The sequence below is a fragment of the Manis javanica genome, chromosome 9 (assembly GCF_040802235.1).
Source record: "Manis javanica isolate MJ-LG chromosome 9, MJ_LKY, whole genome shotgun sequence".
In the NCBI taxonomy this organism is placed as follows: domain Eukaryota; kingdom Metazoa; phylum Chordata; class Mammalia; order Pholidota; family Manidae; genus Manis; species Manis javanica.
In genome coordinates this window covers 39,981,356-40,000,058 of record NC_133164.1, presented here as the reverse complement: position 1 = coordinate 40,000,058, position 18,703 = coordinate 39,981,356, and positions in this window count along the sequence as shown.

The window sequence follows — 18,703 nt, the reverse complement described above, 5'->3', positions numbered from 1 at the left end:
GTACGCAGTCTTTTGATGTGTGCCCGAACCAAGGCACCAGTGTCCCAGAGAGAAATCAAGGCAGGAAATTATCTTTAGTATTCAAAGACCCCTTGCCATCCTACTCCTTTTACTAACCCTTGGCCCCTGTATCATTAACAGGCTGGTCCAGATTCTCAGACACCACGTGGGGGCCGTCCAACTGATAGTCCTCCATGCTCAATACAAGCCCCTAGTAATCTTGTTACCTTTAGACTATGTATCCTCAATAAACTGATAACTTTTATTAAAGATAGAATTAATATAGTCCAGCTAATGGTGCTAAGACAACAGTATCAGCCTTTATCTCCTTACAACTGCAAAACCTTATTAGACCCATGATTGGGTCCCTTCTTAGGATCCAGAGAAAGGGGGGAATGAAAGGGCAAGCTCCCAGATTCTATTTCAGTCAATTGGGACCCGGATCCTACCTCAGCCAATCAGGACCTGGATCCTATTTCACCCAATCGGAGCTTGGTCTCTCTCCTCTCCAGTCAGCAAAGAGCTCACCCACCACCCTTAGACCCTGCCAATTGACCAGAGCCACGACCTATCACCCCACCAACTACCCCTAGATCCAGCCAATCAGCCAGAGCCATGACCATCACCCCACCAACTGCCCTAGAACCCCATAAAACCTTTGTGGTATTGAAACTCGCTCTCTTTCTCTGGCATCTTGCCACTGCATTGGTGTAGATGAGAGATTGAGCTCGAGCTAGCTTGAATAAAGGCTCTTTGCTTTTGCATCGGTGTTGGCTCCTTGGTGGTCTTCTGGGATTCGTGACTTTGGGCACAACAACTGTGATCCCCTCCTAAACCGTTTTCCTGCTTTTCTCCATCACAACACCTCAGTCTACTTCCAGCATAACAGTCAGAGTGATCCTATTCAAAGTTAGTTGAGATCTGTTTAACATCTCATAGTACAAGCCAGGCTTCTGGAAGGGTCCTAGGGCATCTGTGCATTTGTTTCCTCCTTGCCTCAATGCCTCCTGCTTCCCCCCTTGTTCACTCTGCTCAGTAACACCCATCGCGTCTCCATGTTTCTGTCAGGCACACTCCTGCTTCAAGTCCTTTGAATTGATTCTTTCTTTTGTCTCAGAGGCTTCTTTCTGAGACATATGCGTGGTTAACTTCATCCCTTTCTGATCTGTATTCACAAGCGCTCCTCTCTGTAGGTTGTCCCTAAGCACCCTGTGCCCTGCCCATTACCTTTCTCTGTTTTATCTTTGTCCTTGGCTATTTTTCAATGACAATATGACAATAATTGACTATATTCTTTCTTTCTAATTGTAAAATGAATGCAATCAATTATGGAAATTGAAAGAATGGCCACTTTCCATGCTTGATGATGTTAACAGAAAGTATTTTGGCTGCATATATTAGAAAAGAGTGTGTTTTTTACTTTACAAGTGTTATGTAATTTAAAAACATATCACATAAGGATTATTTGTGAAATGCCTAATAAGAGCCAGGGCATCATAAATAGACTGAATAAAACTATTTAAGCCAAGAAAATACTTATTTTATTGTACAATAATAATGAGGAAAAAAGCAATCTCCATTTTAGGTTTTTACATATGTGTGTATATGTGTGTTTTCTGTTTTGTTTTGTTTTGCCTGTGATTCTATCACTTTGACTGGAACCATTATTCAGTAGAGAAGTCCTTCAAATGTAATTGCAAAGTCAGGGACCTACAGGGAAATGGGGATCAAAAGCTCTCATCACTCCAGATGCTACAAAGCCTTTCCTTCCAGATGCTACCGATTTTATTCCCCAGGTATTTTTAAATTAGGAATCTGTCTTCACTGGTACAGGAAGACAAGAGGTCAAGCTAAATCAGATGATTCACCTAAACCTATTGAAAAAGAACGGTGCCCTAGGAGTCTTGTTGCTATTGTAAAGGATTATTTCAGTGAATCCGATTGCTGAGTTTCTAAATATCTCAACAGTTTGACAAAACTTGATATCTTGATCAGGCCAGAGTCTGAAAATAGTGAAACCTTTATCAGTAAGTCTGAAATCAGAGCAGCTGCTCAGAAATAGCAATTACTGCTTACTGTGGAAAAAAGCAGAAGTGTAGCTGCCCTGACTAGAATTTTAGGGACTTCTCTGCAGAAACCAAGACAACAGAGTTTCTTCTTCCTCAAGTATATTAATAATTACTTTTGAATGTAACTTTAGAAAATAGATGCATATTTAAAACTCTATTGTCATGGAAAAGTATATATAAATAAACCTTTCATTTGTTTGCTTTTGGTATTATGAGGCAAAACTGACAACATATGAAAAAATACATTAAATGATATTGTCTCTTCCTAACTCAGAAAGTGATAATTAATGACAAACATCAAAGGTTGTTCTCAGATATTTGTGTCCAAGAATTGTTGGTAGAATTCAGAAGATATGTATCCTTTGACCCTTTATTCTAATACTCCCAAGTATTCCATATCATTTGTGCAACTCCATAGTGCTAAAATCAAATGCAGACTTAACTGTATGAGGAATATTCTCAGAGAAGGAAGGAAAGAGGGAAGGTAAGGAAAGAGGGATAAAAGAGAGAAAGAGATTGAGATAAAGACTTTTTAAAATTGTGGTGGTTATTTAAGGGTTCAAGTGAAGAATGCTAGTCACAAAAGAATAATGTAATTCCTAGCACAGCTTCAAGTATACATGGCTACAAACTAGCAGTTTGACATGAAGCAAGTTAAATAACTTCTTTTTGTCTCTATTCTCATCTTCAGTATGAGAACTGATAACAATCAGTGATGTGGAAACTGATATTAACACTCACACCTAGATGTTGGGAGGACTAAGTGAAATAATAGTAAATAAAAATGATAATATTAAATATGACTATTATAGTTGTTGCTTTGTCAGTTAAATGGGGAGAATAATATCTACAAATGATATAGTGGAATGGCTAAAAAAAGTAATACATTTAAGACATTGAAAAGCCTCAAGAAAATTTTTAAAAATTCTGACTTCATTTTTTGATTTGCAAATTAGATATTTTTTGTCAATTTATGAGAAATTCCCACATTAGTAATATACCCATCAAACTGAGAAGTTGATAGTAGTATGTGGATATCAAACAAGAGATGTTGCAGTATTTCTAGTACTTCTTATAATTTGGAATTTTTCTACAAATATCTTAATTACTTAAGATTGTCCTAATGAAGGAAGTCATTCCAGGATTACAAAAATGCAGATTGATACATATTAGGAAAGTATGCTTTTCTATTTTTTTAAACTTGAAAATATAAAATGCTTTGAAATATGAATAAAAGCTTTATATATTTTAAATACATTTTTTCTAGTGTATTTTAAAATGGATGAAAATATAAAATAAGAGCACATTTAAAATATAAAATAAATAGTACATATGAAAAAATAGATTACATTGTCTATATTTTTCCTTTAACTGAAAGACATGTTCTAGAAACTTATGTGAACAAAGTAATTTTTTAACCCTTAATACGTATCTTCCAAAAATTTTTACATTTCCAATATGAACAAGATTGTGACATCTGAAGGATGTCTATAGTGTACATTGATCTTTATAACCTTTGGGCTTTTACCCTCTATCAGAAATTATCATAATATTAATAATTCATTCCTTTTGTTGGTTCTCCATTTGTTCTAATACCTACAAACTTCACTAAATTAATTGCAGTGATTTATGAGTTGATCTTCTAATTGAAAGATTCAAAACTGGTCAGATTAGAATATGGATAGAAAATATGAAAATGTATTATAAGAGCTACAGAAAATATTTAGTGATCTTCCATACCAAGATATAATAGGCAAAGTTTTAATCCTTTTTACATGTTTTGAAATGCTTAGGTAATATTAAAGTAAATATTAAAATTTAAACTTCAATAGACTTTAGAATTAATGTAATGAATAATAATTTATCAGGTCTAACTAAAATTCGTATAGATGATTTTCTTGACCCATAGAACACAGAAAAAAAGTTTGCATTATTGCTAACTGGTAAATTCAACCTCCACAATAACTTTTTCCCTTCATTTTGTCCATCACTATTTTCTTCCTTTCTTATTTTCCTTCTAGTATTATAACAATTTTAAAAAACATTTTGTCATTTGGTACTAGCGATACAAAACAGGTACAAAATAATTTTGTTGATTAGTCTTGAATTATTTGAGTACTCAAGAGTTTATATGATTTTGGACTCATATTTATCAGAAAACAGCTCCAACAGCTAAATTGCCACTGTTTTTTAAAAGATTCCTTGTAGACCACAATACACTAGAAAATACTTTATGGATAAAGTTTCCGAAATGAAATAAAAATGATGATAATTGGCAATGTCAGTAAGATGGCATTCAGGGAACTTAAGTAGAAGCAGGCTTTTCCCCCCTAAATAGTGATGTTTTGCTTTATTATAAAGAAGCAAAGGTTAATTTGACAACTGGCTTTAATATATTCTTCATGCATATCAGTTAGCTGTATACTAGAGATAGCTTTCTATAATATGAATATGAAATCATCCTGGCTCACTTTGCAAATTAATACTGGCTCACCTGAATATATTTTTAAAAAATTTAACTCTATGCATAATTTTATAATGTCACAAATAAAATGATTTCCTATTAATATGTAATAATGATTAATCATTTATTTCAAAACTAGATTTTTCAGGAATGAAGTTAAATGATCCTCTTATCACTTAATTAAATCAGGACATTTTGAAGTAGTTTCCCATTGTAATAATATTAAGTCATTTGGATTAAACTTTTGATTGACTATTTCTAAAGAGGAATTATTCTTAACTTTATTGCAATTATGTTTTCCTGAGAAAGTCTTGGAAATGCTTTTCCTATGATAACTATAAATTATATATCTGATTTTTGAAAATGTCATAGATTTATTTTAACTATAAAAAGGAAAAAGACATTTATCTTTTGAATGTCAAGATTATTAATACTCAATTTTAAAAGCTAAATGGCAAATTAATGCCTTCATAAATCAATATGGAACTTTCAGGAAAAAAAACAATTTTATTTAAAATTTTTCGTACTCAGCTTTAGGGCTCTGTGTTTTGAAGTCATGAAACCTTGAGGAGATTTTCACTTTGAATAAATTATATGATATTGTGCATGATTTTATTTACCATTGGGGCCAGAAATCTAACATAAAAAAATTATGTACCTCAAGTAAGCATGGTATTTTCAACAAACTTAACTATATAACTGAAATTCCCAGAACATGGCATAGTAAATGTTACTGCAGTTAATTTGAATAACAAGTTTTCTTTCATTTCCTGGAACAGGGAAGAACTAAGCTTGTCTGCTTCACTTCAGTGAAGCCAAAGCAAATGGTTTGTTTTTGATAATATGAGCAAAAGCAATAGCTCTTACTTGTATAGAAGAAGCATTTTATTTCTCATCCTTGATTCTTAGACCAGCCCATGTAAGCATGTAAGGAAATGTTTATAAGGAAGTGACTCCGAGACCAAAAGAACATAAAATGTTAAGATTGTCCTTGGAAGACTGAGAATGTTTGGGACTGAGAAATATACTTTATTCATTTGGTGTTTGTTACCAAAACATAGCCAGCCTATCCTGACTCATGTACATGACATCAGAATAAGTTCATGATTTATATACATTTATTTCAGTAAGTGTATTGCAGTTAAATAAAAACTCAAGGTCAAATTCCATTTAACAATTCACAAAATCTGCATATATTTTTATCTTCCATTTTGCTTTCAGGGTTAATTTTTGAATGTGGGCTAATCTTTTTCACATGTGCATAGTATTATACTTAGAGGGATAATTAAATAGTATCTTTTAAATAATTATCTACTCTTTCTTTACAGAGAAATAAAATAAGCATTCATTGTAATTAATATTCTCATACTTTATTATCCATGATGAAGCATAAATAACATGGAATTCTTTAAAAAGCAACTGTCCAGGGACAGAATTAACATCTCTCTTTTTAGATGAATGGGTTATAATCATTTAAAATATGTGGTTATTATTTATTAGAAGTTACAATTATACCTCATATATATATGTTTACAATAATACATCTAACAAATCATTTTGTTAAAATGGTGCTCTACACATAATAAGTTGGGCATTCTTATCTTTTTAACTTAACATTTCTCTTAAAATTATACAGTTTGGTATATATATATTTTAAATAAGTAAATATAGCTTCATTTTTTACAGGCTTATTTATTTTTTTAAGTAAACATAAATATACTGAGTGATAAACTTTCCTTTTTCACATATAAGTGGTTTGTTTTCTTTATATTTTCTAGCTTTCCTAAAAATTGCAGCTTTATAGCATTCAAAAAATTATACAATTAGAATTTCAGATAAGAAATATTTTTTAAATTTTAATTTAGGTAATTTTTAACAAAATGATGCTTTATCTTCTATGAAATTATGAATTTTCTTGCTCAGACTTTTTAAAGAAATAAAATACATGAACCAAATTACAAAAATCACCCTATAAAATTCTGTTTACTCATTTCTGATTAGTTCAATGATTCTTGTCAAATTAGGTTTCAAATGACCATTTTAATATTTCCAAAAATTTAATCAGCAAATATACTTTTTATTTCACTATTCTTTTTTGTTGTTGTTATCATTAGTCTACAATTACCTAAAGAACATTATGTTTACTAGGGTTCCCCTTTCACCAAGTCCCCCCCACAAACCCCATTACATTCACTGTCCATCAGCATTGTAAGATGTTGTAGAATCACTACTTGTCTTCTCTGTGTTGCACAGCCCTCCCTGTGCCCCCCCACATTATACATGCTAATCATAATGCCCCCTTTCTTCTTCCCCACCCTTATCCCTCCCTTCCTACCCATCCTCTCCAGTCCCTTTCCCTTTGGTAACTGTTAGTCCATTCTTGGGTTCTGTGATACTGCTGCTGTTTTGTTCCTTCAGTTTTTCTTTGTTCTTATATTTTACTATTCTTAAATTATAATAGCTGTGTATTTAAAATAAAAATATGCACAAAGTAAGTTATACTGACATACTTTTCCCAAGCAGACACACATACATACATGCATATTAAACAAACACAGAGATGAGTTATGAATATATTTTGATTAATGTGGTTATTTATACTACACATAGCAAGTAATTTCAAATGATAGATAGAAGATGCCAGTTTTAAACTAATAGTTCTCATGTATCAATAATCTGTGATTATACTGTCACTAGCTCCCTAAAGTGATACCACATATATGCCAGCTACTGAAAGTTCAAGAGATCTCAGAAGCAATTCTTTAAGTCAAACTTTGAGTATAAGGTTATTTGAATGGTTCTGTAGAACAGAAAAAGATTGGGCCATGATGTCTGACAGCTCAGGGCTTGAATGATAGCATAACAGCCTGCAATTTAACTAAGTTTTCTCATCTTTGTCATCTGTAGAAAAGGACCTAATTTAACAAGATATTTAAAATAAGTGAAAAGCAGTTAACAAATTACCTAGGATTCTTAACTCTTCAATACTTTTAAATCACTTATTAAAATAATCAAAAAACATATGTACAGCTTTCCTACTATACTCCAAGCACTGTGCTATTCAAGAGTATAAAAAAATTAGTGTATAAAAAGAAAAATGGGCAAATAAAATTATTTCTTTTTGTTAATAACTAAGGTTAATAATGAAGACCACAACTTTTGTTTGTTGTTTCATTTATATTATGAAACAATTTTAAATTGCTGTTTAGTTTTCCAGTATCTTGTCACCATTCATTTATTTAGAAAAATATTTTTATCCACATACACATTCCTAACACTGTTAGCAAATATATATATGGTGCTTTAAATAAGGTCACTCATTGTCAATCGGTAATGCATTAGTCATGGCTACATAGCATATTATTCAAAACACATCATGACCCAGTATTTGTTTAGCTCACAAATATTTAGATCAGCTGGGAGATGGCTGTTCTGAGTTTCGCTTAATTTTTAAAGGTCCGCTGGAGAGTCAGCTACAGATTGGCTTTGCTAATCTTGCCAGGGTTTTTTAATGTATCTGAGAACTTGACAGGGATGAAACAGTTGACTCAGCTCTGCTCCACGTGGCTCTTATGCTCCAGCAGATTAGTTCGGGCTTATTCACATGGCAGTCCTCAGAAAATCCAAGAAAAGGAGAAGAAATTCACAGGGTAACTTATGCTGAAGTTAGAACACTCACTTCATCACTATTGACCAACTAGAGCATATTACAAGGCCAGTCCTTGTACAGGTGTAGAAGTATACTTCACTTGTTGGGAAGTACTGCAAAGTCATTTAATAAAGCTTTGTTACAGGGAAGGAAATAATTGCAGTCATTATTTTTCAAAATATTAATATAAAAGGATAAAATGGACTTAATGACTCATGGAAATAAATGTACACTCTGAATGAACCTAATGATGATTTTCCATTTGATCATTTGCAACCTAAGGCCTTATCATGAGCATGGAAATTAAATCATCTGAAATTAACAAATGTACATTTTGTTTAATTCAGTTCTCAATATAGTAAATAAAGTAAATGTCTGCGAGAACTGTAAAAAAGTGTTAGGTACCTCTCCAGGGTGGCTTTTCATTTTCCATGATATTATGCACCAAACTTGAGTACTCACTCTTCCTCCAACAGGCCTGGTAATTTCTCTCATCATTGCCTGACTTATGTTCTTTCTCAGCTCCATGTCACATAGGGCCATATCAGCCTAGCCAAATATTCCCCGTCCATCAAATTTTGTTTCAATTTCAATTTTTCTCCACAACAAAACCCCATATCTACAATCTCAACCTGAATTTTTTTTTATTTTCATAAAATATTAATACATATAACATTTGATATAAAACCACTTTAATTTCAAATGTAATTCTTTATGTGTACATCTTTTCTTTGCCACTAAACAATGAGGCTCTTAATAGGAAAGATTATACTAACCAACTCTGTTTATCACTAAAATCACAGAAAAATAATAATTTTTAAAGCCTACAAAGATGAGAGTATCTATAAAGGAGACAGAAGTTGGATATTTTGATATTATTTTCAAAGGTGAATGGTTGATGCAGAAAAAAAAATGATTTAGGAGAATGGGATAGGCAGACTAGGAGATGTCTATAAATGGAGATTTTAATAGAAATAAACCAGAATTACACCCTCCCTTCCAAATACATGCATGGAACTCCAGAGAGATTATGAAGTGGAAACATGAGATGATTAGGACTTCAAGGGTGATACAAATCTCATTATTATCTCAATTAACAGATGATGACAATGACATTAGAAAGGTTATATAATGGTTTAAGGTTGCACACAACTATTAATTTGTGAGACTTATATTGGATCCCCAAAGTCAACATCTTGAGTTAAACTTAAGAAAATCTTCCTTTACTTTGAAACTCACATTCCATTAATAGCTGTGTCCTGTTAATTTTACTTAAACAGCCTACTTACAGCACATTCTCTACTATACTCCATTTCTGGTCCTAATTTTTTTATGTGCTCAATTGTAATACAGCTCTTCAAATTTTCCTATAACAACAACAAAAAGAAGGGGATTTAGAAAGAGGATTCTATGCAAGTTAGTTACCATTGTGATAAGGAAAATGGTGAAAATAAAGCTGTTAAGGAATTAATGTGTCTTTCAACCACAAATTCATATGTTAAAGCCATAACCCCACTGTGAGGGCATTGGGAATGGGGCCATTGGCAGGTAATCAGAGCTAAATGAGACCATTGGGTGGGCCCTTATGATGGATTTGTACACTTTTAAGAAGCAATACTAAAAAGCTTATGCTCCCATGCCCAGCACCTAACAGATGATGTCACACACTGTAAAAGTAGCTGCTCTCTACAAACCAGGAAAGGCACTCTCAACCAAACCAGACCATGCTGGCACACCATCTTGGATTCCTAGCCTCCAAAACTATGAGAAAATTAATTTCCTGTTGTTTAAACCATTCAGTCTGTGATATTTTTTGGTTGCATCTTTATCTGATAGAATTGTAATCCATAAATTGGTTATATGGATTAATTGAGATAATATCTTACAGACAGCATTCTAACAAATGTATATTAACTGCCTTTATTTCTTCTACCTTCATGTCATTGTACTTAGATAGTTGTACCACATTTGTTATCTGCAAAACCAATGTTGGAACACTAAAATTTTATTATTAAATATTTAATGTAAATGTATATACATATATTTTAATTGGAGTGATACTTTAATGCATGAAGGGGAAAACTAACTGAAATTGTTTAAGGGAAAATAACTTCTTAATAGGTTCTTAACTTTTATTATTACATTATTTTTGTATTTCTTTGTGTATATACTCTTGCAACTAAAAATCTGTCCTTTCTGATGGAAGTTTTCGTGTAACTTATTTTTCCTATTTTTTTCATGTATTTTCATCTGGGGAGAACTTACAAAATTCTTTTGTGGGTGCTTTCTCTTAGAAGACATGAGGACATAGACTGATGAAGAAATTTTAGCCAGTGGAGCATCATTATCAAGGCTGCAGAGTTCAAAATTAAACTAATTATACAAATACTGGCTGTGTAACTGTGGGAAATTCAGTAAAGGTGTTGGTACCTTCATTTTCTTTTGTATAAAATGTAGATTAAATAGTATTTATTATTTACAATTGTTACAAAGAATTCAAGGTATTTTATTCGTAAAATCACTTTGGATTGCACCTACATGTGGCTAAAAAGCCAATAAATATTTACCCAGTAAAAAATAATGGGATGGCTCAATGGTAATGTCCTTTCCTTAATTAAATGTAAAAGAAAATTAGTCTCTAAAATGTAGAAAATCTTAAGAATTTTCAAAATCTAAAATAAAGTAAAAGATAAAGTTGAAATATAGAAGTAATTCCATTAACTCAAAGGCATTTTGTAGTCATCTGTTGCAGTGAAACAAACCACATTAAACCTTTGTGGCTCTGTAGCTCTGGGAGGAAAAAGGTTCCCCGCCAGGAGGAAGTTCCCTATAAATCTGCTAAGACCGAAGGAAGACAAGGGAAAGGGTAGGTTGGGGATTAAAGGTTTATTTCTCAAGGCTCAGTCTCTCTCCCCTGCACTTTTCTCCAAACCCTGGCTGCTCATCTCTCTCTCCTGGCTGTGGCACACTCTGCCCCCTCTTGCTTGGCTCAGCTCTTCAGCTCTCCATCTCCAAACAGCAACTCCACTCCCCCTGCCTCCTCCAGGAGGAACTCTGTGGGCAGGTCTCTGGTGACCGGTGGGTGCCTGACCAATTATGTGCCAGGAACATAGGGGAAGAGAGAATGCCTGCTTCTCCCCAGCCCTTACCTCAGACCAGCGTCTCTGCGCTGGTGAATGTCACATTGATGTGCAAACAGTTCCTTATAGCATATCACTATCAAGTCCAGGCAGGAATTCTGGTTGAAAATTTCCATTTACCTGCAGGCTCACAAAATTTTCTCATGATTTTCAATAAGGTCTGGGTTCACAGAGCAACTTTTCTCCTGGTCTTGTGCTGGTCACTTGTGTGTCTGCATTTGCTCAGCTGGGCCTTTGGGCTGGATGAGCTCTTCTTCCTCTCCATTTGTCCTCCCCATGTCTTCTTCTGCAGGGTAACATACTAATTACATAGTGGCTTATGCATTCCAAGAACACAAACACAGAAGCTTGTAGGGCTTCTTAAGACTTGAGTGTGACACTCAAATGGAATTCCTTATGTCATGTTCTATTGGTTAAAACAAACCACCAGCCAAGAACAGAATTCATATGAGAAGAATCTGCAAATGGATATGAATATAAGAATGTACAGTTCATTCAGGACCACTAAAGTAAAAATTTGCATACATATACTGAATGGCAGTAGATGTATGAAGTCAATCAATGAATCATAGATATCACCTCAGGCATTATTTGGGGATTCTTGTTCTCCTGAGATCCTTTGGCATCATTACATAAATGAGATGTATTGTTTAAGTTACATTAAAAAATCTAAATAAAATATAATTATCTATTAAAAGAACAAAAAACCCTTCTACAGAGTAAATGTGAATATTAGTTAAAATGGAAAAGTAGATATATAAACTTTAAAGTGTGTATGTTGTTGGCATGCTGGCGGCAGACTTCAGCTCCAGGAGAGTTCACTCTGGATTTGGTGAGCTCGAATAATGACAATGGAACCTTGTGGGTAAAAAGATTTATACGGAGCTTTATTCTCATGGTGGCAGGTAGAGTTCTAGAATCACGTCTGCATCCAGCAAGTCTGCAATCTACAATTCACCTCAGCCTTCACCTCCAGGGCAGAGTCCTGGGTGAAGCTCTTTATGTAGCAACATAGACAATAATGGCTCATTATCAACAGGTGTGTAAACGTTTGCATCATCACATAGATTAGGGTTGGATAAGGATCCTGGCCATGGTAACTTCCATTTTCTCTACAGTTGTATGTACTTTATAAAGTGTATATAAATTGAACTATATTAATGTGGATAAAACAAAGGTTCCTGTGGCCAGGATTCTCACCTGGCCCTGGTTGGCTAGCTCACTACACACATGTGGGCAATACATTGTTATTGACTCTATATAAAGAGCTCTGCTCAGTGCTCTGGGTGACATGGTGGCACAGCTGTAGGGCTGCAGGAGAGCAGATACAAGACTGGAGCGGTGGCAGTGCCAAGGATAGACACTGAGATGGCTGCGGGGGTAGAGAGGCCCAGAGGCAGAGACCGTCTTGCTGCATACAGACTCACTCTGAGTGGATGGTATTCTAATGGTTGACCTTCCACCGTGGAAACAAAGTTGGGTATAATCCTTTCCCCCCAAGAATGTTCTGCTGTCATTCTTTTGGTCACATTGAATCCATAGTGAACTTGCCTAGGACTGAAACCCATCAGTAAGATAAGTACACCTTATAAAACATACAAAATGAATTATACCTTATGATGATAAAATAAAACATCAGTGAGCGAAAGCCATGCAGATTTTTCAAAACCACCAAAAGACAAATATCAATTATTCATTTATAATTTGAGAAGTGTATTCTTATCCACTAGCTGATGAAATCCCTCTCAAAATTCTATATTGTATTATATTGCTTCTATTTAATAAATTAAAGAAATGAGATATGGAGCCTATGTGGTATGGTAGTTCTGGTATTCCTAAAGACTCTCCTGCTATAACATTCAGATAATAAATAAAAAAATCAAAATATATGTTTTAATGCATTGCTGAAGTTGCTAGAAATAAAGGTAGAATAAAGAAGGAAATGGAATAAATTAGGATGAGGTAACGAGGATGTGAAAAGTAGGAGAAGGTTGAGAAGGAAAAGGATAAAGAATGAGCTGAAACCTAAAAGATTACCAATAATAATTAATAAATTGAATAAATATTTATAAATTGTCTATTATTTTCCCATATTCTTTTCTAGATAGACACTGAGGATATATTAGTGGGAAAAAAGAAGATGAATATTCCTGCTTTTATATATTTTACATTTTAGTAAGGACAAACAAGCATTTAATACATAAACAAGTAAAATATAAAATATGTCAGCAGAGGTTCATCTTGACTGACACATTAGTGCAGCAATCTGCAATTTTCACATGCCAATGCAAAGCTTGTTGGCCTGACATTTTGAAAGCCAAAGAGTGCACATTTTACCTACTTCACAGAACACAAGGACAAGATCTATAAATACTGACAGTAAAAACATGTTAACTTTTTTCAGTTGTTAGCCAAAATACAAGACAAGGACTTTATATTAATAAAATCAAATAATTTCTAAAAATAAACTCAGGATATGGTAAACAGCTCTGCAACATAGCACTTACTATATTTATAATATATTGCATTTCAAAACAAGCTTTTATTCCCATTTTTCAAATGAAGATTGTGCAGAAAAAAGTTAACATGGCAGGTCTGAGGCTATCCTTGGAAAGAACTGACTGTCTTGTAAGGTTGTCTGTTAGTTGACATCTGTGACCTTGGATTTCAGTAGGGGTCTCACCATTACCAGAACTCATGAATGGCTCATTGTACCTAAACTGTTTTTGCAAAAAGTATGGTTTATACTAAAATACTTCTGAGAGTCTGGAATTTTGGTATATACAGAGTAGAGAGTGCCTATGTGATAAGCCCCAGTTAAAACCCTGAACACTAAGTCTCCTTGATAGACATGAATTTCCTTGGGAGGCAATATTGTACATGTTGTCACTACTCATTGTTGGAGGAAATAAGCAAGTCCTGTGTGACCTCACTGAAGGAGGACTTGGAAGCTTGCTTGGTTTCCTGGGAAATATACCCATGAGCCTTGTCCCTTTGCTTTTGTTTTGTATCCTTCTGCTTCAATTGATTGTAAGCACAAATATGACTACATGCTGAGTCCTTTGAGTTCTTCTAGAAGATTCCCAAACCTGATGTTGGTCCTGGGGACACTGACACATAGAAACTTAGCTGGCATTTGTTGCCTTTCCCATTGTGCCTAATTTCAGTGATGTCACTGATAGGAAAACACATAGTCAATTGAAGGCATAGAAGATAGTAGTGAGCAGAATAGTGTTAATATTTCTCTGAAGGAGAAAAAGTGATTCTTACCAGATGCAAGGTCATGCCTGTCATATACTCAGCTTATCTTTAACAGACTTTTATTAAAACCATTGTATCAACAAGATGAATAATCATATCAATAAATTATTATTTTAAAATTTAAAGTCACTATCCCCCTTCTTCACTATCTCCAGAGCCTTTTAAGAATATTTAAGAGGAGTTTAGTAGGTTTGTCACTTGTTAACATAAATTTTAACTGGAGAGAAAGCAGAGACCTTTCTTTCTTGGTCTTCTTTTTTAAGAAATTGCTAAAGAAATTGGCCCTGAACAGGAATAGGGAAGAGGGCATGATATAATTTTACTCTCATATTTAATTAAATATTTTCTTTTACTCAATCTTTCCAAGCTCTGTTTCTCTAAACAACATTGTACTCTTTTTTTATCCAAAGTCATTCATCTCTCCAGGCATGCATGATAAGGCTGGGTAACACCAGTTTTCTGACCTATACATATCGGCTCATCTCTATAGATAACAGAAATCAGAGGAATGAAGGTTGCATGACAAGACCCAGGGCACCTACATAAGAACATCAGGTCCAGTAAGTGTGCTGCTTATATTGTGTACCTGCGCTCTGGATACCTATGCATTGAGGAAAGTGATATGGGATGAAAGGAAGAAGAAAATAGTCTGGGAAGGGGAAGATCAGGAACAGTATGAGGAAACTAAACTGAAAGAGAAAAAGAAACTTCCGCTTTGGAATTTGTCCTTGGATTGATTTCACCTCCTGTCTGCTTACTCTGTCAATGTTTAAAGAAGGACTTTGATAATTAAATAACTATCAACTAATAACTTAAATCAAGACTTGCTGACAGTTTAATATTTACTTTCTATTATGACTTATATAATTCTTTATTAAATAAATATTTGTAAAGGAACTAAATTTTACCAGGTATTAAGAAGACACTATTAAGGTCAGATAATACAATTTTCTTAACCATGTATTAACTTTAAGGAATGAAAATATATCATTTCAACATATATTACTTGATTGTTACTAAAGTGGTCACATAAAAATGTTCAGCTTTTTCTAGTGGATATTGGTAGAGAACGGAATAACCTTTTCCACCTAAGAAAATTAAGAATATATTTTTATTTTATTTTTAATATGCTGTAAAGGGTATTTTTAAGAAGGAAAGCAATTTCCTTCTTTATGAAATACAAAAATAAAGATGAATGGTGTGAGAGTTAGTAATTAAGATGACCTTGATTTAAAGTTATTAACTAAGCATTGGACTGTGTTCAGAAATTAAGACATAATACAGGCCCTTGGATTAGGAGTGTTTGCAATCATTCATTATTCCATAATTGAGGTCACTGTACCTATAAAATGTACTATGTCAAAATTAATTCACTAAGGCAATATTTAAAGTCCTTTTTGCACTAGGAGTTTGAATTAAAGTCTGTGAATTAACAACAATACATTACTTTCTATTTTCTTCCCAAAGCATTAATGCTATCTAAAAGTTATCTTTACAACATATATTCCTATTTCTTGAAAGTCTTAAATGAGTATTATATTTATTTAAATGCAAAATATAAATCGTAAGGTAAAATAGTAAAGCTGGCCAACATTGAAGGAAAATGACAAAATTAAACTTTTCTGATAACTATTTATGGTAATTTGAATCTTTGTTACAACTACAGAGATTATCACAAATGTCACTTAATTTGGATAGTTTTTTATTTATAGAGAAAGTATGGGAGAATTTTATATGCCTGTTACTTTGCACTTAATTATATTATGTATAATATTTTTGAAAGCGATAAACTAAGGTTAAACTAATTGCTAATAGACCATTTGTAAAGCCTTTATTATTATTATTGCTTTATATAGCTATTAACTAGACTTATTGCACATTCTTCTTTGATTAATACAATTTATTTATAAATGACTTAAATTTTTAATTTTAAGAGAGTCAAAAAATGCTGGGGTTTCCCCTAAGGACTGTTTAAAAGATGTGGGAAGATTAAGTAAGGATAGGCATGATTATAAATTTTAATGTCACTGTGCTATTTAAACTACAGTAAACTCAGAAAATTCAAGTACAAGCTAATAAATGTGGTTGATGGAAAAAAAATGTTCGCATTCTCTAATCTTCCCTATGCTTGCCATTTTCTATGTGACCATAAATCCTCCCACCAAGAGATGAAATTGATTTCCTTACTCTTTCACTCCAGGCTGGCTTTGTGCTTTTCTTTGGTCAATAGAATTCTAAGAAATGACAACATGTTGGTTCCAAGCTTAGGCCTCAAGAATCTTCACACATATCTACTCTCCATTGAAACTACCATGAGAACAAGCTGAGCTAGTCTGTGAGAAAATAAGTACAGGTGGACCAGCAATGATCTGTCCAGCTAAGAAAATCCTAGAGTCATCAACCCACAACCAAAACATTAGCTCATGATAGCTGCAAGAGCAAAACCAGATGAGATCAACAGAGTCTACTCTAGGAATATTCATTCACAAGCCTAGCTGATGGGCAGACAAGTGAGAAATAATAAATGTTATTTTAAGTCACTGAAAATTGTGGTAGTTTTTTAAATAGTAATAATTAACTGATATTGCTAGGAAGCTTTTTTGTATAAATATTGTGTTGAAAATAAAGTCTGAACAAGTATTTTGGAAATATTTATCGAGGTGCTAGTATGAGATCTTGCTGATGCATTTGTTACAGTAGCAAAAACGTGCAAGTGCTAATTCAATTTCAATTGAACTGGAATAGATTTTAAAGAAGGGCAAATTTGGCAGAAAAGCAGAATGCATTTTAAAAAATGAAATGTATAGAATTGAAAAACCCAGTTAGTGAAACTAAGGACTCAATAGTTGTGTTTAAAAGTAACTGGACAAAATTGAAGAGATAATTAGTAAACTAGAACACTGGAAGAAAGAAATACCCCAAATGAAAATAAGAGTGTTGTGAGTCACAGGAGATGTAATCATAAGGACAAATACACTAATGTTTGGAGGACCAGAAGTAGAGGAGGAAGAAAATAAGTCAGAAACAATATTTGAATAGGTATTGTCTGGAAGTTCCATGAAATTCATGAAAAACGTGAAGATCAAATTTAAAAATCACTATATAGACTATCAGGATAAAAAGCAAAAAAAAAATCAGAGATACGCTATTATAAAATGGTTAAAAATAAATTATAAAGACTAGTAATGTTAACAGTAATTTATTTTAAAGTGAAGAAACTGACTTTCAATTTATATGTAATTTCATTAAAGAAAATATAAATAGGAGAACATGGATTGAAATACAGTTGTACTTGACTCAAAAGTTCAAATGTTTTCCACTGCATTGTATTTCTCCATTTCCTATATTCTTAACTCTTCTAGATGCATCACCCCTGTTTTATTTAATTGCACCTAAACTGAATAATGACTTTACTTTTAGTGTTTTCATACTTTTATTGTTAATGGCAATTGTATCTTCTAATTGTAGTGATCACCACTTAACACAAAATTTTATGAAGAGAGTCATTTAATAAGTGTTGTGGATAACATGTTTTGGTCATTTATAAAAGTTTTCTATAATATGCAGTAAGAGAGTCAAAAAATGCTGGGGTTTTCCCTAAGGACTATTTAAAAGATGTGGGAAGATTAAATAAGGATGAAACTATCATCTTCATGAGGGTGAAGCAGAATTGGAGGACACAGCTTTCATCAGACTCCAAATGAGTCTTCCTATATTCTCCCCCTTGGGATATGGAGGTGGGACAAACCATGTCTGCCAAGCAGGTGTTTAAAACTAAAATGGCTTATATGACAAAGCATTACCATCATGATCCAACTGTCATCTTCACACAAACAACAGATATGCAATGTTGGTATCGACATGATGTGTATTCTTAGGATACAGTATGAAAAATTAGAATGTTAAAATCAATTAGAATTGATTTATATTCCAATTACTTCTCACACTGAGAATGCAATATGACCCTCTCACTTTCCTCTTCTATGAAATGGGAATATTAAGAATGGTTTCCTCATTGTGTAGTTTTGTTAAATAAACAAATATTGCTTGTAAGCCAATTATCACAGTGCCTAACACAGGGAAACCACTCAATAATGATTAAAAAATATTATTTCTATTT